The sequence below is a fragment of the Gossypium hirsutum genome, chromosome A13, assembly GCF_007990345.1.
Source record: "Gossypium hirsutum isolate 1008001.06 chromosome A13, Gossypium_hirsutum_v2.1, whole genome shotgun sequence".
Classification (NCBI taxonomy): domain Eukaryota; kingdom Viridiplantae; phylum Streptophyta; class Magnoliopsida; order Malvales; family Malvaceae; genus Gossypium; species Gossypium hirsutum.
The window spans coordinates 81,440,016-81,460,078 of record NC_053436.1 but is presented as its reverse complement, the minus strand read 5'-3'; positions in this window follow the sequence as shown (position 1 = coordinate 81,460,078).

Genomic DNA, 20,063 nt, shown 5'->3' with positions numbered 1-20,063 from the left:
TGGTTTCACTAATTTCACCATTGGAATGGATAAGAGCTCTGATTCGTCTGCTCATCTTCAACAAAGTATCATGCTCCACATGTTTAAAACCAAGTACATAGTAAAAAATATAGTAATCATCACCTAAAACCCTAAACCTACATGTAAATTAATGAATTAGCTTTGTTTCAACAATAATGTAGGAACGAAATTCAAGTTTTCACAACAACACCGATTACTTCTAGTGCTAAGTATCCTTTAGATCAACAATTTGCTTCGAAGGTTGGTATTGAAAATCAAAGGCCTATAGTAAATTCTTTCTATAGATCTCTTTTGTGGGGGAGAAAATGCTCCCCCGCAGAGGCATGGGGGGAAAAAGGAAAATTTTTTTATCTCAAGAATCCCGGGTTATAGGGGCTCAAAGGCAGAAGTAATCGAGTTGGCTTGAAATGGACAGAGCAGTGAAATTGCTTTCTATAGAATGCATTTTCAACTAGCATGTGGCAGGAAAATGCTCCATGCATGTAGCGTTTTTATTGACAAGTTAGATGAAAATGCCTCTTATAGGTAGCGTTTTCTCTCTAGCCATTTCAACCCCCAGCCAACTCGATTGCTTTTCTCTGAGTCCATGTAACTCGGGTTTCTCGGGATAAAAAAATCTCTTTTTACCCCGCCCTATCCCCTAATTCAATATCCTATTTTTTTCTTTTCTCTTGCGTGTTGAAATTTTCGAATTTAAAGATTTATTTCTCTCTCGCTTTTGTGTTTGGGTTCATGGTGTTGTCATGGAGCTTGATAACCTTCAAATTTCACCAATTGTGTGAGTATGGCACCATCACCTAAGAAACTAAGATCGCTTTGCAACTCGGAGTCCAAGTTGGCAGTGATTATACCGCCTTGGGTTGAAGTGTAACTAAGGTTTCAAGGTTACAATAGTTATGCTGTCAAAGGATGGGGCATAATTGGGGCCTAGTTGACGGTGGTTATGCAGGCACGACAACGAGTCTCTCCTTGTAAGATGGGCATGCTTTATAAAACCCATACAGAAGTGCAAGGAAGAAAAACACAGGGGCCTTCCAGTATAATCAAGTAATTCGTGTTGTTCATATCTACCAAAGGCAGTGACCCTGTTAGTAAAACCTGGTACACCCTAATTATGTCATAGGTTATAATAACAGGGTCACTGCCTTTGGTGGACATGGATAAAATGAAATACTTGACTATACTAAAACGCCATTGTGTTTTTCTTCCTCATACTTTTTGTTTGGGTTTTATAAAGTATCATTCTCTGACGAGGAAAAACTTGTTGTCGTGCCCGCATAACCATTGCCAACTGAGGCTCCACTAATGCTCCATCCTTTGACAACATAACCTTTGTAAACTTGAAGCCCTAGTTACACTTCAACCTTCGACCGTATGATCACAGTCAACTGGGACCTTGAGTTGCAACGCGATCCGGATTCCCGGGTGATGGCTCTATACTTACATGGCAGATGAAATTTGTAGGTCACCTAGTTCCACGGCACCACCGTAAATTCAAATGTTCCTTAAAACTATAATCATGTCTATATCAAATATGAACAAAAATAAATCTACAAACTTCTAATTTTCAACTACAAGGAAAAATATAAAAAAGTGAAAACACGTCTTACAGCGCGCGTTTTCTGACGTGGTAGTGAAAACGCACTCTGTAGGATACGTTTTCCTTTCTCACTCCAAATATAGTATAGATCATTAAATTTTTAAAAATTCAGCCTAATTTCTCAAATGATTTTTCTAGCATATTTATACAAATTAACCAAAACATAATTATCCTAATATATATTATAAATTATGTAATTTATATCATATAAAAATTAAATATTTTGTATTATATTATAATTATTAAAAAAATCAAGTTCTATATATCAAGAAATTTAATAAAATAAAAATATATAATACTAGTAAAAGAAAAGTATATATATATAAAATCACTCCATATAACTAAAAATAATACAATTTTAATTAATTATGAAAAATATAAACCAATCTAAAATGGAGTTAATTATTAACATATTTAAGCAAAATTTTTGAACCACATATTTCGATGTGATCGTTTCGGTGAAAGGAACATAAAATTTTTGAATCACATATTTTGTAATCTTTGAACTTGACTTGGTATGGCTTGTGACGTTATGCGTGTTAAATGACTTTCTTGTGGAGGAGGTTTTAATACCGATAATTGCAACCTACTGCACCTGCCACCTTGTCTTATTTGATTCTTCCTTCTCAAATTTAAAATTTAAATTTTTATCCAACATTTAATGTGAATAAATTGTTAGTATATTTCTATTTTGATTTTATAATTTTTAAAATAATTATAAAATAATTATAAAATTATTTAAAATTTTCATGTAAGTTATTGACCGTTAAAATAATTATTGTATGACATTATTTGTTTGCACTACTTTATCAATTGAAAGTTCTATTTCTTTTACTATTTTTCAGTTTAATTTTTTCATAAAACAACTTCGATCATCATGAATTTACAAATTAAAATCCAAACAACTTTCTTCTTTGATTTTTGATACTGATCGTCAAATTACTTGAATATAAGGTATGTTCTTCTACTCATCAATGAATACTGATCCACCGTACAAATAATTAATTTGTCGCTTAGAATTTATTAGCTGAACTTAAAAAAATTTAACAATTAAATGATTTAAATAAAAACCTTCGAATAAGTCAATAATTTAAAAAAAAACTTTCAAATAATTTATGACTTTTATAACTTTTTAAAATTAAATTACTAAAATCATAAATTTATTAATAATTTAACAGATTTGTGTAAATAAATATATTTTGTCTCACTTAAAATGTGTACCATTGGGGATGGTTGTTAGGCTCATTTGATCACGTTTTCAATGACATAATTCATAGAAAAGAAGCATCACGCTTCTCCAATCAATGTTTAGCCGCCCTTTAAAACCTATCAATCAACATCTTTGGGAAAAAAACAAAACGGTTACGTGCAACAGTGTTGAAATATTTTATAGTTTATGCTTTTCTTAGAATAATTTGTATTAATTTTGCAAGTGTAACTTAAAAGAAATTTGGTGTTTACGGATTAATTCAAGAAAAGTTATAGACAGAAAATTTATTTCAACCAAATTATTTTAAATATATACGTTTTTAGTAAAAGAATATTAATTGATGTTTTTTTATTATTTGTTGTTTACTAAAAATTATATTAAAGTAACATTTTATTTTATTTTTAGAACTTAGTCGCTCATTAATATAAATATTTCAATTAGGGGCATGGTTAGAAATATATTCGAGATTAGAATTAAATTATACGTTCTTAAAAGAATGGTTAAAATGTAGTTTGATGATATTTTAACTTAAAAAATTTGCAATTTTTAGACTAGTATCGAAGAATGGGAATAAAATTTTAAATTTTTGTGAAAGTTAAAATGAAAATTTTCTATTATGTTTTTATAATTTGTAAATGTGTTAAGCATAAATTTTTTTATTATTTTCAATTTTTAGACCAAGATGATAATTCATTAAAAACTTTCATTGAATAATTGTAGTCAACTAAGTTACAGGTAAAAGTAATAAACTACTAATTTGAAATTTGAAGCATAACAAGTACATGGGCATCGTCTAAAAGTAAACACTTTAAACAATTAGATGGATTAGAACACACACAAAGTATATCATTAAACGAAGCTTCGCCTTGATAAGAGCGATAGCTTCCCAAACGCGTTAGAGCGTTCGCATATTTATTCCCTTTCCGGAAGACATGCATCAACACGTTAGAATTCAAAGAACGGAGGAATATCTTGCATTCATCAACTACAGGAAACAACAGAGGGTTAGAGTTAAAAGTGACTTTCATAAAATATATCAGAGACATATCATCAACTTCACTCTCAAGATTCTCTATGTTCAACTATCGAGCTAAGAAAAGACTATCCCTAAGTGCCTAAAGTTCAACTTCAACGCTAGTTCCTCTAGCTATATGTTGGGAAGACCCAATCATACAATTACCTTGATGGTCACAAATAATAGAGCTAGCACTTGTAGCACTTGAGTTTCCTAAAGTTGAACCTCGGTGTTTTGCTTTGCCCATCCGGAGGAAGGGGTTCCCATACAACTGGCCAGGTTCAGGAATGTCTAAAAATTTTTTCGAGGTGATATTACAATATGTTCGACAGCATGGGTCATGATTCATTGAAGGAACCCCTTAGGGGGATCTAGATTTAGAAAAAAACTAGTGTGTTTCGACAAAGCCCAATTTCCCATAAAGTGAAAGCAAAGATAACAAACCAAAGGATCGAGGGATTTTGGGTCCAACTTTTGTTGTTGACATTAGCCTCAATCTAATCTTCCCAAGTACTAAAATAAGATTGTGTGAATCGACAGTGGTGAAAAATAGAAGTCCACAACTGTTGGGTAATACTACAGTTTCGAAGAAGATGGGTGATATAATGACTCATTTTTAAGTGGTGTCAGAAAATGCTATTTTGGAACCTCATTTCCATAAATCAAGTCCATAAGGAAGAAATATAAAGATTAACGAAACTACCATGAAAATATATTGAAGTTTGATTAAGTAATTTAACCAAGAAAATAGATAATTAAAGTTTAGGGACTAAATTGTAAAGTCTAATCGCTATAGATTTTTAATTTAGAAAATGCTTGAAGGCCTAGATAACAATTATCTAAAGGGCAAAATTGGTTATTTAACCATTATTTAACATGAAATGGATAATGATGATGGTTGATTCCACTTAGATTAACTAATATTTACAATATGTATAATAATGCTTAAACTAACTAATTAAACAAAGTTAATTAAACTTTAATTAAGGTATATATATGTTAATTAGTGGAATGAAAGATGAAAAGTATTCTCATCTCATTTATTCAGTGGAATGAAAGATGAAAAGTATTCTCATCTCATTTATTCCATCTTCCACCATTGAAGAAAGAAAGAAAGGAAACAAGTTTTTTTTCCAAGTATTCGGGCAAGCAATGAACAAGGTAACCAAGTTATTTTCTTAAAATTTTTATAGATTTATGGTAATGAGAGTTTGATTTATCTAGCCCATGTATCAAATTTTCAATTGTTAAGTTTTTATCAAGTTTCCATTAGAGAGAAATTGATGAATTAGACTAGAAATTGAAGAGATTATCAGATAGTGAACTTAAATGATGTTAAGGATTAAATTAGAAATAATAACTTTAAAAAATTAGGGACTAAATTAAATAAATTGAAAACCATCATGAGCTTATATTGTAGATGAAAAGTAAAGGGTCCTTAATGAAAGAATATGAAATTAGATTTTGAGCTGATGTTAGTATCGAAAAATATGCGTATCCCGAGTATAATGACTAAATTGAATAAAATGCAAAACATATTGGCTATGTATTTGGATGGGAATTGGATGAAAATTGATTTTATTATTATTATTAAATTATTGAACGTAGCTAAAAACGACATGGGGCCATTCAAGATAAATGAAAGGCGAGAGTTCTAGACGAGTAACAATTTATACTTTTATGATTTGAGTGTATATATATATATATACATATACATATATACATTCATGTGATTGATACAAACCTACCTATTGAGATAAGATGATTAATTGTCTTATGAATTTATTCATGTTTGGTGATTTTGAATGTTGAGAATTGGACTAAATTGAATATAGTAGAAATAAGCATGCTATAAATTGATAAATGATTCATGATTGAATTGATGATTAAATGTGGTCAATTGCGTTGAAATGAGAATGGTATAATAATCAAGTAGGAAATGAAATTGAGATATATGATATGTTATATGAATATGGTATGAAACTTTGATATGTAAACATGTAATGATATATGATTGAACATTGATTACACTATTAATTGTTTGGGCAGATTCGGTTGTATTTGGCATGCCATAGATTAGATTGTATCTGATTTTATACTTTGGTTTTTCCAATGATGCATTATGTATGTTAGTATATTTGCTTCGGTTCGTTCGATGATGCATTATGTGTGCCAGTATATTTGCTTAGATTTATTTGATGATACACTAAGGACTCGGGTTGGTGTGCTAGTTGGATGATCCATGTATCTATCTTAAGTTCACGTCCGGTTAATAGGGGTTATAAGGTATGAACTCAAAAAATGATATTTAATTGAAATGATAATATGAAATGGTACCATATGTGTATACATGTGAAACATGATTAAAGATAACATGTGAAATATCATGCGAACTGATTATTACGAGCCCTTAGGGCTGACAAGGAAATGAAATAAACCAATTGATGAAGAAAGATTGAATAAATAGTAAAAAATGGAATGAATGAATATGTTATGTTATTGTAATATACGGCTTAATATGTGTATATAAACTTGGCTAAATAGGAACTTTGCATAATCTTGGTGTTTGACATGAATGGTATATGAATTGTTTGAATTTAGAGCTTGAATTGATTGTTTTCATATAACTAATGCTATTGTTATATTGACTTGAATCATGAAAGTACCACTAAGCTTTATTTCTCAATGTACAATTCATTTATTTCTATGCGTAGGTATTGTAAGATCGCGAACTCTCGAGAAGTGATCCAACATCTAATCCATAACCCTCGACTCAGTAATATTTGTTTAGTCTCTTCATGTTTCAATAAATGACACGTACTTAGGTTTTGAGTCATTTTTTATAATGTATGATCATTTTGATATTTGAAATAATAAAAGTTGAATTGAATAAGACAAATTAGTTTTACATATGGTGTACTTGAAGTTGCTAAAGCTGAAATGAACTTGTTATGCAATGGTGTTAATATGTTTGGATATATTGAACTTGTACCTAATGGTTATTATGCAAATAGGTGGTAATGTTACGATGATAGGCTCTCAACGTGGCGATCTCAAACTTTTGATGTCGTGATGACACTCATTGTTTTGATAAGTTCATGACATGATATCCATGGCATCATGACATCAACCCAATAATTTGAATTTTTTACATTTTAGTCCTCATTCGATCTTAGGTTATCAAAAGAGCTTTCGTTAGCTCGTTTTAACCCTGAAAGTGGTTATATAACATATTTTAATGATGATTTGAACTTAATAGTATGTGTAAACTGTAAGAAATGAATTTTAATGGATCGTAGTTGCTTTGACAATGAATGTGACATCCTGCAGCTCGAATTCGACGATTGAGTCAAGTATGGGGTGTTAGAGGTGATGGATTCATGATCATTCAAGCAAAGAGGGCAAAGGTCACCTAGATTCATTCCCCAATTAATCATAAAGTGTCTACTGGGAAGGGCTTGTTGCCTACATTTCCAAAGGAAGAACTTTAGCTTCAAAGGAAGTTTAGCTCACCATATTGATCCCTAGATTTTATGGTTTGAACTAGGATGATCACCAATAGAAGAATCCCTATCCTCAGAATAAAAGAGTATGCACTATCTAGAGTAAACAAACTGAGCTTTGAAGGGCCCCCACAGATGAAGTTCGTACTAGAGTTGTATGAAGTTACTGAAGTACTTAGAAATATATCAACCACATTTAAAGGTATTTAATGCAATATTGGATGAGAACAACTATTCAACCAATCTATACCACCTGATCAAATGACTAAGATTCCTCAAAGGGTGTCAAAGGACCATAAACCAAATTACAGATTGGGCCTCTCCTTATTCAATTATCATACCAAAAGCGAAAAGATTTTTCCATCTCTTATAACCCATCTTAACCCTGTGTCAATATAAATACTAATCTTCCTTAAGGAAGACCAAATTGGGGACACGTTCTGTAACACCCCTAACCCGTATCGGACACCAAAATAGGGTTACAAAGCATTATCGATTAACACACCTCATTCACATACATTTATACATTCATAATCAAAATCCATTCATCTCAATCACTTACTCCCTTATAAGGTCCTAAGAGGCCTTAAAACATGCTTAGAAGTGGTTTGAGACTAAACCGATAACATTTGCAAACTTTGAGAAACTTAGAAATTTTCTTTAATTTTAAGGTCACATGCCCGTGTGAATAGGCTGTGTGCCTCACATAGCCACCAGACACGCCCATGTCACAAGCCGTGTGAAAACAGGGTATACATACTGATTTGTACCACACGGCTGGAGACACGCCCGTGCGCCATGGCTGTGGGAAAACTGGAGAGGTTAATGACTTGGGTCACATGGCCGGCCACACGCCCATGTGCCAGCCAATGTGCCACACACGGCCAGTAGACATGCCCGTGTGTCTAGGTTGTGCCAAACCTGTATGGTATACTGACTTTAATTTGAAAGGTACCCCTGGGGACACACAGCCGTGTAACATGAACGTGTGTCGCACACGGCTGAGACACACGCCCATGTCTCTGCCCGTGTAGACAAAAATAGGTCATTTACAAAGCCATTTTGCCACCCTTTTTCTCATGCCCACCTAGCCATCAAAATGGTATCATTCTAACACTTATATAGGTAGACAAAACATGTCAATTCACACAAATATTATGCCATCTATCATCAACCATTTCAACTACTCAATTTCGTAATCCAAAACATACCAAAACATTATACCAAAATCATCAAAAAATCACATGATTTATAATTGCATTTCATCACCTTTCCATTAACTAAATCATACCTCTCAAACATATCAAATCATCATCCTCAATTCATACCAAAATATACCCACTTCCAAGCAATAATACCACAATATATAACTATCCAAAAGAGCATTCATACAACCATTCCAAATAAGCCATCACTTAAGACATTATATACCTCACATATATCATTTATCAAACATATAATTCAAGCCAACTTAAATGGCCATATTCCAACATTCACAAGCAAAATCTCCTGGCTATACTCACAACCCAAAACATACCAAAATGACAATAGCCTATACATGCCATATACCAAATATATAAAGCTTCAAAAGTACCAACGAGATGATCGATAGTGTGGTGATGTTTCTCGACAATCCCCAAGTCTGAGCTTGCTTCGATAATCTATAAAACATGGAAAGAACACATAAAGTAAGCTTTAAAAGCTTAGTAAGCCATACACAAATAAATCATCTTATGAATCAATATCATTTCCATCAATTAAGCAAGATATGAATAAGTACATCTAAATACACATTCAAATTCATAAAATCTTTCTCATTGTACACATATTCAATATCATAATTGAATTCATCAAATGTTTTCCGTTTCAATACTTGTATGAATCTCATACATACCTGAGTCACTTAGCTCATTCACATATTTTTTCTCGACTTGACTTTTCTCGTTGAACCATTCAGAATCGTTAAGGATACTCAAAATCACATAAAGCTCGTACAATGCCATAACCCAGATATGGTCTTACATGTTATCACATATCGATGCTTCTATCCCAGACAAGGTCTTACACGAAATCAAATAACGATGCCAATGTCCCAGACATGGTCTTATACGAAATTGAATAACGATGCCAATGTCCCAGACATGGTCTTACATGTAATCACATCTCGGTAACCTAATGTCATGACATTTGTATCCTATACTATTCCTAGGGTTCGTATGGGACTTTCGGATATCGCAACTCTGTTGATTCTTGCTCGTAATTACTTGTTCAACATTCATACCAATTCAATCATAATAAAACATATATAATTCAATGCAAAGAAGTTTATTTTCATATGAACTTACCTCATAATCGGAATAAATGGACTGGATAGAGTATTCGATAACTTTGGATTTCCCCTGATCTAAATCCGATTCCTTTCGTTCTTAATCTATATACATTAAAAATTAACTCTTTTATTCATCAACACATTAAATTTAGTCCACAAACACATATTTAGGCATTTTTACACTTTAGCCCCTAAACTTTCACATTTCATACAATTTAGTCCTTATTTCACAAAATCACAAATTACACAATTTCTTTCTAATTTCATGCTAGCCTAATTTTCATAATATACATATTAGCCCATATTTATTATTTATTCACACATTTAACTCCAGATTTTCACATTTTCACAGATTAACCCCTTTTATGCAATTTCACCAAAAATTACTTTACAAAACATGATAATCTATCAAAAATTACTCATTTTCCACCATCAAACATTCAAGAAATCAAGCATACATCAATGGAAACTTTCAAAATCATCAAAAATTTCAAAAATTGAAGCATGGGCTAGCTAGAACACGAAGCAACGATCATAAAAACGTAAAAATCATTAAAAACCGAGCTTAAAACACTTACCAATTAAGCTCCTAATTGACCGAACCCTAAAATGAATTTTATGCTTTCTTCTTCCATAATATTCGGCCAAATATGGATGAAATGAAGCTTAATTTTTAACTTTTTTTATTTAATCTAACTTATTTACAAAATGACATATTTACCCTTAATGAATAAACATTAAAATTCCACTAACTATAGGCATATTTGTCCATCCATTATTCAAATGGTTTAATAGCATCATAAGGACTTCAACTTATTAAACCATAGAATTTGGCACTTTTAACAAATAGAATGCAACTTTTGCATTTTACGCGATTAAGTCATTTTTTCTCAAATTGAGCTATTAAACAATAAAATTAGTTCACGAAATTTTCACACTTATATAATCACATACGGTAAGCACCAAAAATAATATTAAAATAATTTTACGACCTCAGATTTGTGGTTCTAAAACCACTATTTTGATTTAGCTAAAACTGGGTTGTTACACGTTCTTCAATCAGTATGGACACGTTCTTCAATCAATATTATTTTAGAGTGCATTGGAAATATATCTTCTTAAATTTGATGTTCTTGTATCCCTAAATCATAAGAGATATTTTCCTCGTAGGAGGCGTAACACTTTGGCGAGAAAATAATATGCAATTTATCGAAGTTTATAGATTGACCAGACTTAGCCATAAAGTTGTCAAGGGTATTTTTAATCAAGCCTGCTACTTTTGCATCAGGTTTTGTAAATAATATTACATCATCTACAAATAGGATATGAGATAACCAAGGTACTCCTGGAAGTTCTTATAGGGGATCATTCCAGCTTATCCACTTCTTTTAAAATCATCAGAATGAGGAACTCCATGCAAAGAACTAATAAGGGGATAGAGTTCACGTTGTCAGTGCCTCTGGATGGTTTGAAACTCTTAAGCTTGGATGAATTTAAAATCGCAAAGGTGAAGGTCGTCAACATATAGCTCAAAATCAGCTTAATCCAGCTAGAAAGACAGTCGAATAATTTGAGGACCTTTCGAGTAAAGCTCCACTCAAGCTTATCATAGGCTTTCTCTATACCTTTCTTTCCCTTATAGCAATTAAAAGAATGGAGAACCTCCTGAACTCACACCACATTATTTGAATATTGATGCCCCGAAAGGAAGCTACCTTGGAACGAAGGTATAACATTAGTGAGAATAGGTTGAAGTCGCATGACAAGGATCTTTGTAATGATTTTATAGGAATTATTGCATAAAATGATCAGCCTGAATTGATTAATTGGAGTAACTTCCCGAGACTTAGGAATAAGGGAGATTGAGGTTTCATTCAATTCGTTAGGGGTCTTAGAATTTTGGAACACCATCAATACAAGACTAATCACTTTATATTTAAACTCCCTCCAACAACGTTGGAAGAAAAACAGGTGTAATCCATTCGATTTAGGAGCTTTAGTCAGTTTAAAAGACCAAATCATTTTTGCAAACTCAACCTTAGAAGTACTTGCACACAAAATTTTTTTATCGAAGTTGAAAATCTTTAGCCTGTTGATATCTGGAAACACTAAAATATATAGACTTTTTCAACACTTTTTGAGCACTAATTCATGTAGTTTCTAAGCAATTTCTGTCAAATTTTATACTTTTATTATAAAATAATTAATTTAAGGTTCATTTTTAAAAAATTTGAATTTTAATTATTTTATAATAATTTTACATAATTTGGGTTATTTTTGGTAGTTTTGCACAAAATGTGAAAAAGAAAACGATTCGGTAGTCACCTTGGAAGAATTAATTTATGAGACACATGGGGAGCTCAAGATAATGAATTAAAAGCCTTAGAGGATTTGAATTAATGCTTTTGGACTCTCGTGAATCAAACAGTCCAATTTAATTTTTATCGGGAAAAACAGACAACTTGAAGTAGAGAAAAGGAACTGAATTGAGCAAATAAAGAAGGTTGATTTTAACACCTAGAAATCATCCCTTGAAATCTTCCTAAATGTCGTTCAAACCCCTCCTCTTTCTATGCATTTATTTTTTCGCCACAAGCTAAAAATAGCAAAACCAATTCAACCTCTCCTTCCACCTAGCATGGCCAACCATAAGGAGAAAGATTTGGTGCTACTTTTAACTAATGCATGCTGCCATCTCCCACTATAAATACCTCTCCTTACCTTTTCATTTTTCATCAACTCATTAATCCACACATTTCCTCATTCATTCCCCTCTTTCATTCTCTTTGCCTTTCCAATTTTCTTTCTTCCCTTTACTGATTTCCCCTCATGAAATTGATATAATACATTTATGTCATACTGATTAAACCCGTTTTTAGAAATCGTGCATTTGGAATTTTATTTTCTAAGCTAATCACTTAGTTAATTTTTAGTTTTTATATTGCCTTTTTCAAATCAACATATTTTTCCTCACCAATTTGTTTAATTTTTATTTCATAAATATTTCCTTGTACAATCCATGTAGGTATGATAACTCGACATACTTGTCACTTTATTTCTTGATATAATTGTGTACACTTACACATTTTTTCGTTCCAATATCCCCACTATATACTTGAAAAAAAGATGCACATTTAGAGGAGCTAAACAATTTATAGAAATTACCGGTGTAAATGGATTCCAATTTGACCCTACTTGTAATCCACCTACCAAAGGTGTCGTTTAGCCCAACTATGTTATTGTAATTTCTTTGAACCAAAGTAGACAAGTGAAAGAATCTTGTGTTTTGTGCCCCATTGATGAGTCAATGCACATGAGATTTTAAAGCCCAAAGGAGTTCTTCTTCCCTAAGGACAGAGTTCAATTCCACAATGAGGGACTTATGAAGATTGATAAGATGATTACATAGAGCTTTAGCCAAGGTCTCTTAGTCCTCAAAATATGAGCTAAAATATGAATTTTTTATAATAAAAATATTTCCAAACATATTCTAGATCCACTATTTAAAAAGTCCTAGAAGGGAGTGATGGTTGCCAATAGAGAATAATCTGAATTAGTCCAGAAGTTATCCATAATTTGATTGAAATCTAGATGATCAACCACATTAATTGGAAACGAAAAAAGGAATTCCATTTTTTTCCGAACATGGTTTTCTAAATAGATAAGTAACAGATAGTGATCTGAATGAATCTAAGGAAGATAAATAACCAAAGAATTAGGAAAATGAATTCTCCAACTCGGGTTCGCAAAGGCATAATCTATTCGCTATTGAATGAGACAATAGGGACTACGTAGATTGGACCAAGCAAACATTGGGCCTTTGAACCCAAGATCAATTAATTTAGAATGGTTTAGGCCCTCATAAGAGTCTCTAATCCTATTACAAGAAGGTGGGAGACCCCCAAGTTTCACAAAATTACCAATGACCTTATTAAATTTTCTAGTAACAAGCTAAGGTTGGCTATGATTATTAGGTGTGGCTTTAAGATTATGCTACAAAAGCTATCATTCATTTAATCTAGGGTTGGTATAGATAGTAGATAAAATTCATTAAAAAAATTAAAGGATGTACCTTAACAATGACGTGAATTTCTTGTCCAATCTCACAAAAAAGCTCAACTATCACAGCCAAAGACTAGAGAAACTAGATGCCACCTTTATGACCAATAATAGTAGTATCATAACAAGCATCAAACGACAAACTATTAGTACCGGTAGAAACATCCACATTCTTCATTTTGGTTTCAGTGATGATCATCATAGATTTCACAAAGTTTGGGTGGCGAGCCCCTCTATAGTTCTATGTAAGTATCGACATCGATTTCTGATACAAGGGTATTCTGGGGTGTCTATTTCCAATAGCAGTATAAAAAGGAACTCAACTTGTATAGTAAAGTTTCCTTCCCTTGGACAATCCGAGAATTCACACTCAACTTGAATTTCTCCACATTTGTTTCCACTTTCAGTAATTGAGTCATTGATATGTATTTTATTAGATGAATTTCAATTGTCAATTCTGAAAAAGGGATATTGGGAAGTCGTTGATCCAACTAAGGTTTATCAAGAGGGTCAGCTCCCTTGCGATGATGCCCGTGGATAATAAGCAACTTGGTTCAAGCAATAGTGGCACTAACGATGACAATATCACAATCGAGATAATGGTCCAAAGTTGATTGGGTTTGTTGATCACTGTTCTTGATGAACTCACTATTCTAGATCATGGAGATGAGGAACGTGTTGGAAAAAATCTGGTTCTAAAATGATTTCTTTGCATAGAGGAAATATAAATTTTGAAATCAAGCTGGTTTGTGATATTTATAGCAATAAACTTTTCCCAAAATATACTTGTGTTTTGAATGGGGCATATCCTTGTTGTTCCCAGTTGTAACACCCTATTACCCAACCCGATCACTGAATCCGAGTTATAGATGTAACATTTGTTTCCGGAGCAATCACAATCAATTTATGATTAAATTATGCAATTCATTGAAATAAATTAAATAATTATACATACAATATGAAATACAATCATTCTCGAGCTTTGTATGGGCTTACGAAATCTCTATAGCTAAATAGAAATTGAAGGACTAAAAATTCTAAAATTCAATATTGACATCATGACTTGAGGGATTTCCTCGTCGCAATGTCACTCCCTATAATCTGGAGCTCAAATTTGTTTCAATAACAAGAAAGTTGACATCTCGATGTTGATCTCTTGTCACGACCACATGCATACGACGTTGCGACGTCACAGGCTATTTCTACAAAATTTCATTCAAAAACATGCAATTTCCATCAACACCAATTCAAGCAATTTTCTATCTTCAAGAATGAACAAATGATCTAGACATTTATGACATATCCAACTACAATTAAAACATATACAAATCACTAAATCTCATTCAGCTAAAGTCAATTCAAACTTAACATACATTAAAACAGATTCATTTTAACTTGGTACACCACATATAAATTCAAACATCAAGTTCTATATTAAAATGCACATTATACCATTTATCTAAACAAAAACTTACAATTTTATATACCAACAAAAATTACCTATAAATGCTTACTAAACTGTTTAATTTATTAACAAGATATAATCAACCATGTTAGTGCATTCATACACATTTCAAACAAACCAATTACTTGTTCATTCGTACTTAATTCAACAATCACTCATTCATTCTTGCTAATTCAATAATCAAATCATGCATCAACATATTCAATACACATATATCAACTATATCCATACTACTTACTATTTTAGCTTCTAATCGATCAATTAACCTTCTAATTATCAACCATTCAAGCATTTAATTTTACTTATTATATCACACAACAAAAGTATCATTTTATAATTACATGATTTATACTATTTTCAAGATTATGCTAACATATACATTTTAAATACATTAACTATAATCCATCATTCGAAAATAGGTTGACATAATTAAAGACTCCATAGTGCACATGCCCTTAACTAACATAGGGAAAATCACCAACATGGTTGAGTTTGGGATTCTTGACAGATGCTGAATTTTGATGATCGATTGACCAAAATGCCTAACCTACACATGAAAACAAAATTGTATGCTGATTATAACTCAATGGTATTTCTATATTCGAACATTAGAACATAATGTAAATTATATAATATAATGAACCAACAAACCAAAAATTAAAATGCAAATCAATATGTCAATCTTCAAGTTCTAATACATCACCTGATTATGTAACTCATTTGGCTTATCTTAAATCGAGCTATCACACTTGCAGCATATACATTATTCCAAATATCAATAGAATCGATTAAATCGTGCAATTTCAAATTCACATTTCTGGACTTATAATCTAATATCCACTATCCACCCTTATTTCAATTTCATTTATAATAAATTTCTCAATTTTGCATATTTAACAACTAATTCCAACACAAAACATATTCAATTGCACATTTACAACAATATACAATATTTTTGAAACTATTCAATTTAGTCATTATCGCTAACAATCAATCCACATAAATTAAAATCAGCTCATTTTATCATTTCTAACTTACCTTATGATCTTACCATGGAACACAGTTCATAAATGCAACAATTGAAAATGGTTCAGATTATAGAAATACAAATCCTAAACTCTGATCTATTCGTCAACAACCTTATCTTTTCCTTTCTTTTTCGAAGAATCTAGATTGACATTAGGTACAGATTAATACAAACATACCAAATCATCAATATAAAAACAAATTCACACCCAATTGCAAATTTACGCAACTTTTACATTTTATTCAATTTAGTTCCTAAAACCGAGATTAACATAACTTTTAATTAGAACTCATATTTTCAAGTCAAATTCACTATAGTCCATTTAGGACCTTTAATTTCTCATTTCTACTACAAAATTTGAAATTTATGCATTTTAGTCACTACGGAACACAACTATAAATTCACTTCACAATTTAGTTCTTTTTCAACTCTAAGCTTAAAATCTATCATTTTAATACCTAAAACTTCACAGATTCATCAATGGCATCATTCTAAAACTTTAACAGTTTCAAAAAATAATATATGGATTAGTTAGCTTAAGCTCTCGGGATTTCAAAAACATAAAAATGACAAGAAACAAACTAAATTGCACCAACCAATTGAAAGCCTAAACCTTGAAAACCCTCAGCCAAATGTTCTTTGTAACCTCTCAAACCTGACTTAGACGTTAGGGCTAGATTGAGAATCCATTGAAATGGCAAAGTAAACTTACGTTACCTTTGAAGACTTTAAATAAACTCATTTTAGAGAAAAATCGTAATTGTACTTCTGTGTTAGTTTAAAACATTCATTTATTAGGTAACTACACTTAAGATTCATTTTATTGTTGATAGAGTTGTTCTAGCAAAAATCATTTGTTTGTCGCTCATCTTTGTAAAAACTCAATCTTAAACTAATGCAGTGGAAAAAAACCATTTTTCAAGTTATTTTGGAAACCTAGTTGCTTTATCGATTTGTTTTTCAAAAACAGTTCCTTTGCAATGCAGCGAAAATTAGGGAACAATGTCAAATTTTACTTAAGCCTAATATCATGCATTTTCTAGTTATTATGCTTCAGTAATCCATGCATGCAAAAATCTCCAAATGAAAATTTATCAAGCCACTGACCATAATTAATTAAAAATTAAACCAAAACCAATAGAGACTGATTAATACTTATTAAAATTAGTCCGAGGTCCAAGGTGATTTTTCGTATACCGAGTCCAATCCTAGTGTCGAGTTTTACTTGAAAAGTTAAACATTATAGGGGGTGAGCTTATGAAAGATCAATGTGAGTTGAATAGTTATTTAAACGGACATAAATATCAAATGCAGTGAAACATATTAGCATTAAGAACACAGAACCATTATTGGAATTTCATATCATTATGTAACACCTCAAACTTGGCCTAAACGTTATGGTCAAATCCAGGAGTACTACGAAGAAGGGTTTTGAAAACGGAGTTGTTACTTTAAATCGTTTCAGCTTAATCACTCATATTCGTTTATGTCTATAGTCGAAAATGTTGTTTAATTGATTTCTTTGGTAAAACGTAATTTACAGTGGATGATTCTTAAAATTACGTTTGTGTGTTTAGAAAACCTTAGTTTTTTAGTAAAATCATGTTTTTTATATCACAGATAAAATATAAAAACAAAACCAAATCCCAGAATTAAATTAAACAGTCTAGAGAGTCCAATTATTTCAAAACTCCAAAAAATAATCCTTAAATTAAATCAAAACTAGTACTTAAGTCATTTTAAGAATTCGTGGTCACCGTGAGGCTCCGTCACACCGACCTGCCTAAGCCTGTGGATTACCTAAATAGAACAGACAAACAGATGTGAGTTTTTGTAAACTTAGTGTGTAACCCAACAGAATTAGACATGCATAACATACAAAAATCACATATACAATCAGATTCGGATTCAGACCTAGGTCCTTTACATAAACAGATAACAAATTCAGATATGCAAATCAGATATACGGAGTCCTACCCCATCCTCTACACATCGACTTCGACCATCCTATCACATCATGTGGGGTTAAAAACACCCACTCATCCCTACACACCACATTGTGTCTTTACGACACGTATCAGATAATATGTAGCCAAGCTACCAGAATATAGGCAATGATCGCCATACACAGCACTTCTTCCACATATAAAAATCCTACCCTAGTCAGATATATATATTCAGAATTATCATGCTTACATGCTAATATATAGATATCAATATATATATACATCAGAACAATCAAACATGCACAATAGTGTCATATACAGAGCAAAATATTAGACTAATAGATCACATAGTTTTAGGGTTTGGTTAGCCCTTACCGACAGTATGGTAGGCCCACAATCAATCGGAACGACCCATGCTACCCTAGGAAAAATTACAGAAATATGGGCCCACATGCCCGTGTGACTTTGCCATGTGGGCCAACACGCCCAGATTGGCCTTGCCTGGGTGTTCCACACGCCCAACTTGGCCTAGCCCGTGTGGCTCACACGGCCACACTCACACCACCACACGACCGTGTCTTGTGCACGGCCATGCCTTCGTCGATCACACGGTCGTGTCTCGTACACGACCAACCACACGGTGGGCCACATACCCGTGTGGTGTCGACAGTAAGCATTTTCAGCTTTCGACCAAACTTAGTTTTTCATGGTTTGGGAACACACCTGTTACGATTTTGATGAAAAATCACTCCCGAGTCACACAGCACCTAGTATTGACTAATAAATCACCAAATTAGTCGCTTAAAATGATAGTAAACTGAATTACTTCGAAAAAGACAACCCTTTAATCTACTAAAACCCTTACCTTCGAACAAGCAACGGTGATTCGCACAATTAAAGGTTCAATTGGAAACCTCCAGCCAGTTGATCTTCTCCTAAATACCAAACGAACCCCATTAACCAATGATTCACTAATTAAAACAAAAATTGCCCTTACCAAACTTACCAGAAAATGCACAATGAACACCAAAAATATGGGATACGGAAATTCAACAGTAGAAAGAAAACAAAAACAAAAATCACTGAAAAGGAAAAGGAAGGAGAAAATGGCAGAGAATAGAAAGAAAAGTTGATGTCAGACTCTTTTGGGAATTTTTTAAAGAGAGAAGAAATTTTGAAAAAAAAGAAATAAAATAAAAGATATTCACATATCCCTTAATTTTTTCCCACTAATCCACTACTCATAACTCCCTCAGAATTTTAAATCTACCGAAACTCTATCAGACAACTGAGCAAAAATTAACATCCACGCTTGTGCAAGGATTCGAACATAAGACCCCTATCACAATAAGTCCCTTGTCACTCAAACCAGCAGGCTTATTCTGATATAAAATAGCAGACAACCTTATATAAACCGACTCAACAAAGGTAAGGCTAGGATTAGAAAAATAACAAAATTTGGAAAAGGTGAGAATTGAACCCAAGACTTCACACACACACCCAGACTACTTAACCACTAAAGTAGATACACAATTGTGTCAAATATTTACAGAAATAGAAATAAATTATTCAGGGAGTTACACATTACATAGCCATTATCAAATAGATTTCAAACGATGTATGAGTATGGGTCATCATTCATTCAAGTAACAATCATTAATTTCGATATCATTCAATACAACACAATATAATACGTAGCATAAATCAATAACATTTGAGTATGTTGTGAGCATGATGCAATGCAAAAAGGTTCTTACCCATGCCATATGTTACACACCACAAGTTCTCCAGAACTCATTTGTGAAACTCCAACGAATACGATTATAGCTCGATGTGGTAAAACCACCAAATAACAATAATGCAGTAAAACTGTCGAATAAAAAATAAT